Source organism: Mobula hypostoma, chromosome 6 (assembly GCF_963921235.1).
Source record: "Mobula hypostoma chromosome 6, sMobHyp1.1, whole genome shotgun sequence".
NCBI classification, from domain to species: domain Eukaryota; kingdom Metazoa; phylum Chordata; class Chondrichthyes; order Myliobatiformes; family Myliobatidae; genus Mobula; species Mobula hypostoma.
The window spans coordinates 37520096-37525880 of record NC_086102.1 but is presented as its reverse complement, the minus strand read 5'-3'; the positions used below and the strand labels follow the sequence as shown (position 1 = coordinate 37525880).

Here is a 5785-nt window from a genome sequence, read left to right as displayed (position 1 = left end):
CAAAGTGTTTTCCATCTCTGCTGGTTCTTTATCCCCGTCACAGAGAAAGAAAAATTCCTCGACTGGTGACCACACTCTTTCCTCATTCCCTGCCCCACTCCATCCCCTTGTTCTAGATTCTTCCGCAAATCTTACAATTTTCAGTTAAGTCACTTCTCCTTTTTCTGTACTCCAGTGGATATAAGGTCATGGGTCGAGCACCTTCTCATAAGACAACCATTCCAGGTTTTAGTCCGATAAACCTTCCTTCAGTCAGGAGATCAATAGTGTACACACTACTCTTACGAGACACTTGGATATCAGAGAAGCACTAAGATAATCTGGTTCACACATTTGTTTTCAGCTCACCATCAACATGGAAAATGTTCAATAGCATTAGTATTTTGACCCATGAATCCATGAGCAAAAGAAGTGTGTCTATGATGGAGAAACATGCTTTCATTTTTTTTATCTTGCAAACAAGAAGTTGTTCTTTTACAGCTCCCTTTATGACCCCAGGATGTTACAAAGTGCTTAGAAAATATTTTCATTCCTGTTAAGTTGAAAATTCAGCAACTGATTTGAACTGAAATACTGTTTTGAAATGATCTGTTTCAGTGATAAAAAAAAAAATGGGTCTCTCATTCAAATGTCTCTGCATCTGATGGTGCAATACTGAAATATAAAACAGGTTTTGTGGTCATCTCTCTGGACTGAGCTGTAAACTGACAATCGTCCAATTCAATAATTACTATTGACATTTAGAGAAGAAATTGCAGCCACATCATTTATTAAAATGGATAGACTGCTATTTTAATTCCTGGCCTACATGTATCCTTTCAACTCTGTCAACTTTTAATACAACATTGAGTTTTACAGCTTCAGCATAGTAGTAAGTTTCAAACAAATTAAAGACCATGACTTCATTTGAAGTGACTTTGTGGGTGTGTTCTGCTAATTCAATCTATTTGGTCTATCCAATCTATTTATGTCAGTAACATCTCCACTTCCTCTGTAACCAATTACCTCATGTCCATGGTTTCCTTAAAGACATTTTATTATTTCTTATGAACTTACTAATGACTATTCTTCTGATTTGTAGCAGAATTTATCAACAAGCAAAATTAGTTCTAACAGAAGACAAGGTAAGGTTTGCTCTTTAAATAGATATGATTAGGATAAGAAAAGCCACAGAATATAAAAGGTGAGCTGTAGAGTCTGTGTTGTTTACTTAAAGATGTTCATAATAAATAGCTAATTGTGATTTTTTTTGGGGGGAAATTCAGGAATGTAAAGGAAATCTGGCAAGAATTGTAAAATTAACATGTACGATGTGAACAGGAAGTCTGGAGCCAAATGGTCTTTGACAAACCAAGCCAAGTGTTAGCGTGCAGATTTGCTGTAAACACCGTTGGTAGTGATATTGATAATAGCTTGCTCCATTTTGTTAACGGTTGAGCGTGTCCTGGCGGGGTATTAATTGGCTGCATTGGATTTGTTTTGCTTTTTTATGGGCAAGGTATAATGAGGCAGGATTCCACGCTGCTGGGGAGCTGCCAGCCGTAATGAAATAAAGCTAGTCCTGGAGTGCAAATGTTCAGCATTGTAGCTGGGATGGCTTCTGATCACTTTGCTGTCCCCTATCAATTGTCCATCAGCAACTGGAGCCACAGTGGTGCATCCATGAGGCCAAAGACATGTTGGACAGCGTGTTTAGAGAGGTTGGTCATACTGTACCCTAAGCCTGAGCGGGCACAGAGAGCAGGGTATCTGCCAGATAGGTTAGGAGAGCAGACAGGCAGAGCAGAAGTACTCTAAATCAATCTCACTCTCTATGGGTTTCCTTATTTGCATCTTGCTGGTGGTGATTAATGTTTGGTGGAGCAGTCAGGGGCAAGGCTTTGTGAGTGGTTCGAGCTGTACAGAAGGGGAGAAAGACGAGGGAAAGGGCAATGGTGTTATGTGATCCAACAGTTAGCAGAACAGCTCAGCCATTAACAAGAGAGTACATAGGCTTTCTGATACTGAGTGGCTACAGAGTATCCTGAAAGGGAAGGATAAACAGGCCAAGAGACATTGCTTCATAATATGTACCAATGACATACAGTGCCATGCAAAAGTTTGGGCACCCCTGGTCAAAATTTCTGTTACTGTGAATAGCTAAACGAGTAAAAGATGACCTGATTTCCAAAAGGCATAAAGTTAAAGATGACACATTTCTTTAATATTTTAAGCAAGAAAACTTTTTTATTTCCATCTTTTACAGTTTCAAAATAACAAAAAAGGAAAAGGGCCCAAAGCAAAAGTTTGGGCACCCTGCATGGCAGTACTTAGTAACACCTGCTTTGGCAAGTATCACAGCTTGTAAACGCTTTTTGTAGCCAGCTAAGAGTCTTCCAATTCTTGTTTGGGGGATTTTCGCCCATTCTTCCTTGCAAAAGGCTTTGAGTTCTGTGAGATTCTTGGACCGTCTTGCATGCACTGCTCTTTTGAGGTCTATCCACAGATTCTCGATGATGTTTAGGTCGGGGGACTATGAGGGCCATGGCAAAACCTTCAGCTTGCGCCTCTTCAGGTAGTCCATTGTGGATTTTGAGGTGTGTTTAGGTTCATTATCCTGTTGTAGAAGCCATCCTCTTTTCATCTTCAGCTTTTTTACAGATGGCGTGATGTTTGCTTCCAGAATTTGCTGGTATTTAATTGAATTCATTCTTCCCTCTACCAGTAAATGTTGCCCGTGCCACTGGCTGCAACACAAGCCCAAAGCATGATCAATTCTATTCAAAAAGTTCTATTCAAAAACTTCAAAGGAACATCTAAATGAGCCTGATGCATTTTGCAAACAAGTCCTGTGGACTGATTAAGTTAAAATAAAACTTTTTGGCCACATTGAGCAAAAGTATGTTTGGAGAAAAAAGGGTGTAGAATTTCATGTAAAGAACCCCTCTCCAACTGTTAAGCACGGGGGTAGATCGATCATGCTTTGGGCTTGTGTTGCAGCCAGTGGCACGGGGAACATTTACTGGTAGAGAGAAGAATGAATTCAATTAAATACCAGCAAATTCTGGAAGCAAACATCACACCGTCTATATAAAAAAAACTGAAGATGAAAAGAGGATGGCTTCTACAACAGAATAATGAACCTAAACACACCTCAAAATCCACAGTGGACTACCTCAAGAGGCGCAGACCGAAGGTTTTGCCATGACCCTCACAGTTCCCTGAACTAAACATCATCGAGAATCTGTGGATAGACCTCAAAAGAGCAGTGCATGCAAGACGGCCCAAGAATCTCACAGAACTAGAAGCCTTTTGCAAGGAAGAATGGGTGAAAATCCCCCAAACAAGAATTGAAAGACTCTTAGCTGGCTACAAGAAGCATTTACAAGCTGTGATACTTACCAAAGGGGGTGTTACTAAGTACTGACCATGCAGAATGCCCAAACTTTTGCTTTGGGCCCTTTTCCTTTTTTGTTATTTTGAAACTGTAAAAGATGGAAATCAGGAAGTTTTCTTGCTTAAAATATTAAAGAAATATGTCATCTTTAACTTTATGCCTTTTGGAAATCAGTTCATCTTTTACTTGCTTAGCTATTCACAGTAACAGAAATTTTGACCGGGGTGCCCAAACTTTTGCATGCCACTGTAGGTAGAGAAAGGAATTAGGTCTTGCGGGCCAAGCAAGGAAAGAGATGAAAAAACGGGACCTCAAAGGTAGCAATCTGAGAATTACTCCCAGTGCAATACGTGATTGAATTTTTAAAAATACTAGAACAGATTAATGAGGCCAGATTAATGATGGACTTGAGACTTTTTTTACCGTGCCCATGGTCTGCTCTTTATCAAATTATGGTATTGCTTTGCACTGTTGTAACTATATGTTATAATTATGTGGTTTTGTCAGTTTTAGTCTTGGTTTGTCCTGTGTTTCTGTGATATCTTTCTGGAAGAACATGGTATCATTTTCTAAATGACAATAAACGAGGACTGAGTGTCCTCATAATCTAAAAAAAATATGTGGCTGGAGAGAAGGTGTAGGAGGGAGAGCCTTAGATTTCTAGCATAGGTGGGATCTGTACAAAACAGATAGGCTGTGCTTCAGCAGATTCAGGGCCAATGTCTTTGCAATGGGTTTTGAACATACCACAAGGTAGAGAGAAGCTGTTTGGAAGGTCAGACCCATGTTAGCTCCAAGTAGACCAATCCTATCAGTTCTGATGTCTTTTGTCTTATTCTCATGATGCCCTTTCTCTCTTAAATTTCCATCAATAGTTTCTGAATGTTCACAGCATTTGCAGCAAGGTAAGTAAACTATTAGCTCAAATGGAAATAATTTACCATGATGTGTTTGCCATCATAGAAATGTGACCAAAGCTAGGAGCTACTGTAAGTATTTCAGGGAATTGATATCTAGGAAGGAGAGGCAACAAAGAACAGGGGATGATGTAGCAGCGTTAATAAAGGAGATTGTTGCAGTAATGAGAAGAGATCATGGCACAACAGATGAGATGTGGAGTACTCTGGATGTGGAACAAATAAATATATTTGATGCAGAAACAGATACAGCACTGTGTTTGTCAACATGGAGCAGAGAGCGTGTTTGTAAATCTGCAGGACCAAGGGATGTTGGGTATGGCGAGTTTGGGGTGCTGCAGGAGGCATGTGGGATAGGTGGCAGTGAAGGAGTGCCGGGGTGGGGGTGTTGGTGTGGATACACCCAGCCCTGAGGCACCAGGCAAGGTCATTTGATTCCAAACAATTGATTTGTTGATCATTACAGAATGTCTCTCTGGTACTTCCCCTTCCTCCTCTCTCCCTTCCATCTCCTTTCCTCTCTTCCCAACCACGATGCCCCCTTACTACTCTCAGTCAACAACAGAGACCCATATCATCACTCACATAAGTCATGAAATTCCTTTTTTTTTGCGGCAACAGTACAATGCGATGCATAGAATGACTACAGTACTGTGCAAAGGTCTTAGGCACCCTAGCTATATATATGTGCCTAAGACTTTTGCACAGTACTGTAGAATTAGGATCAATTTGTGTTGAACCTAAAAGATTCAAGATTCAAAAACTTTATTGTCATTCTAACCGTGCATCAGCTCTGCAGGGCAGAATGAGACAGCGTTTCCCAGGAGCAGTGCAATCATAACATAACAAACGCAACACTAAATAATAAACAAAACAATAAATAGTAAAACACAACAGCCACATGTCAGTTAAAATCAAGTTATAAGTGTCCAGTGCAAGTTAAAAGTGTCCAAAGCAGAGTCAGGTAGAGCTGCTATTTAGCAGTCTGACCGCCTGTGGGAGGAAGCTGTTTAGTAGCTTTGTGGTTTTAGTTTTGATGCTCCTGTAACGTTTGCCTGATGGCAGAAGAACAAACAGTTCATGGAGAGGGTGTGAGGGGTCTTTAATGATGTACCGTGTCTTCTGGAGGCATCGACTCTGAAAGAGGTCTTGGACAGAAGGTAGGGAGACCCCAATAACCTTCTCTGCTCCCCTAACCACCCTCTGCAAGGCTTTTTTGTCGACAGCACTGCAGCTGGAGTACCAGGTTGTGATGCAGAAGGTCAGCACACTCTCAACCATGCCTCTGTAGAATGTAGTTAAGATGTTAATGGGGAGTGATGCTTGTTTAAGCTTCCTCAGAAAGTGCAATCTCTGCTGGGCCCGTTTCACAATCCCAGTGGTGTTTCTGGACCAGGTGAGATTGTCCGAGATCTGCACCCCAAGGAACTTGATGTTTTCCACTCTCTCCACTGTGGAGCCGCTGATGCTGAGGGGTGTGTGCTCAGGCTGA

The 5785-nt window shown here is 41.0% G+C and overlaps 1 protein-coding gene across 1 annotated transcript in view; it reads left to right on the top strand.

Annotated features, from left to right (window-relative positions):
* The first annotated feature begins 1082 nt into the window (after window positions 1-1082).
* si:ch73-264p11.1 (uncharacterized protein LOC100000923 homolog) overlaps window positions 1083-5785 on the top strand; it is a 30997-nt gene continuing 26294 nt past the window's right edge. The window contains exon 1 of the mRNA XM_063049840.1: window positions 1083-1124. The gene's annotated coding sequence lies outside the window, so the exon portion shown is untranslated. The remainder of the gene's footprint in view (window positions 1125-5785) is intronic.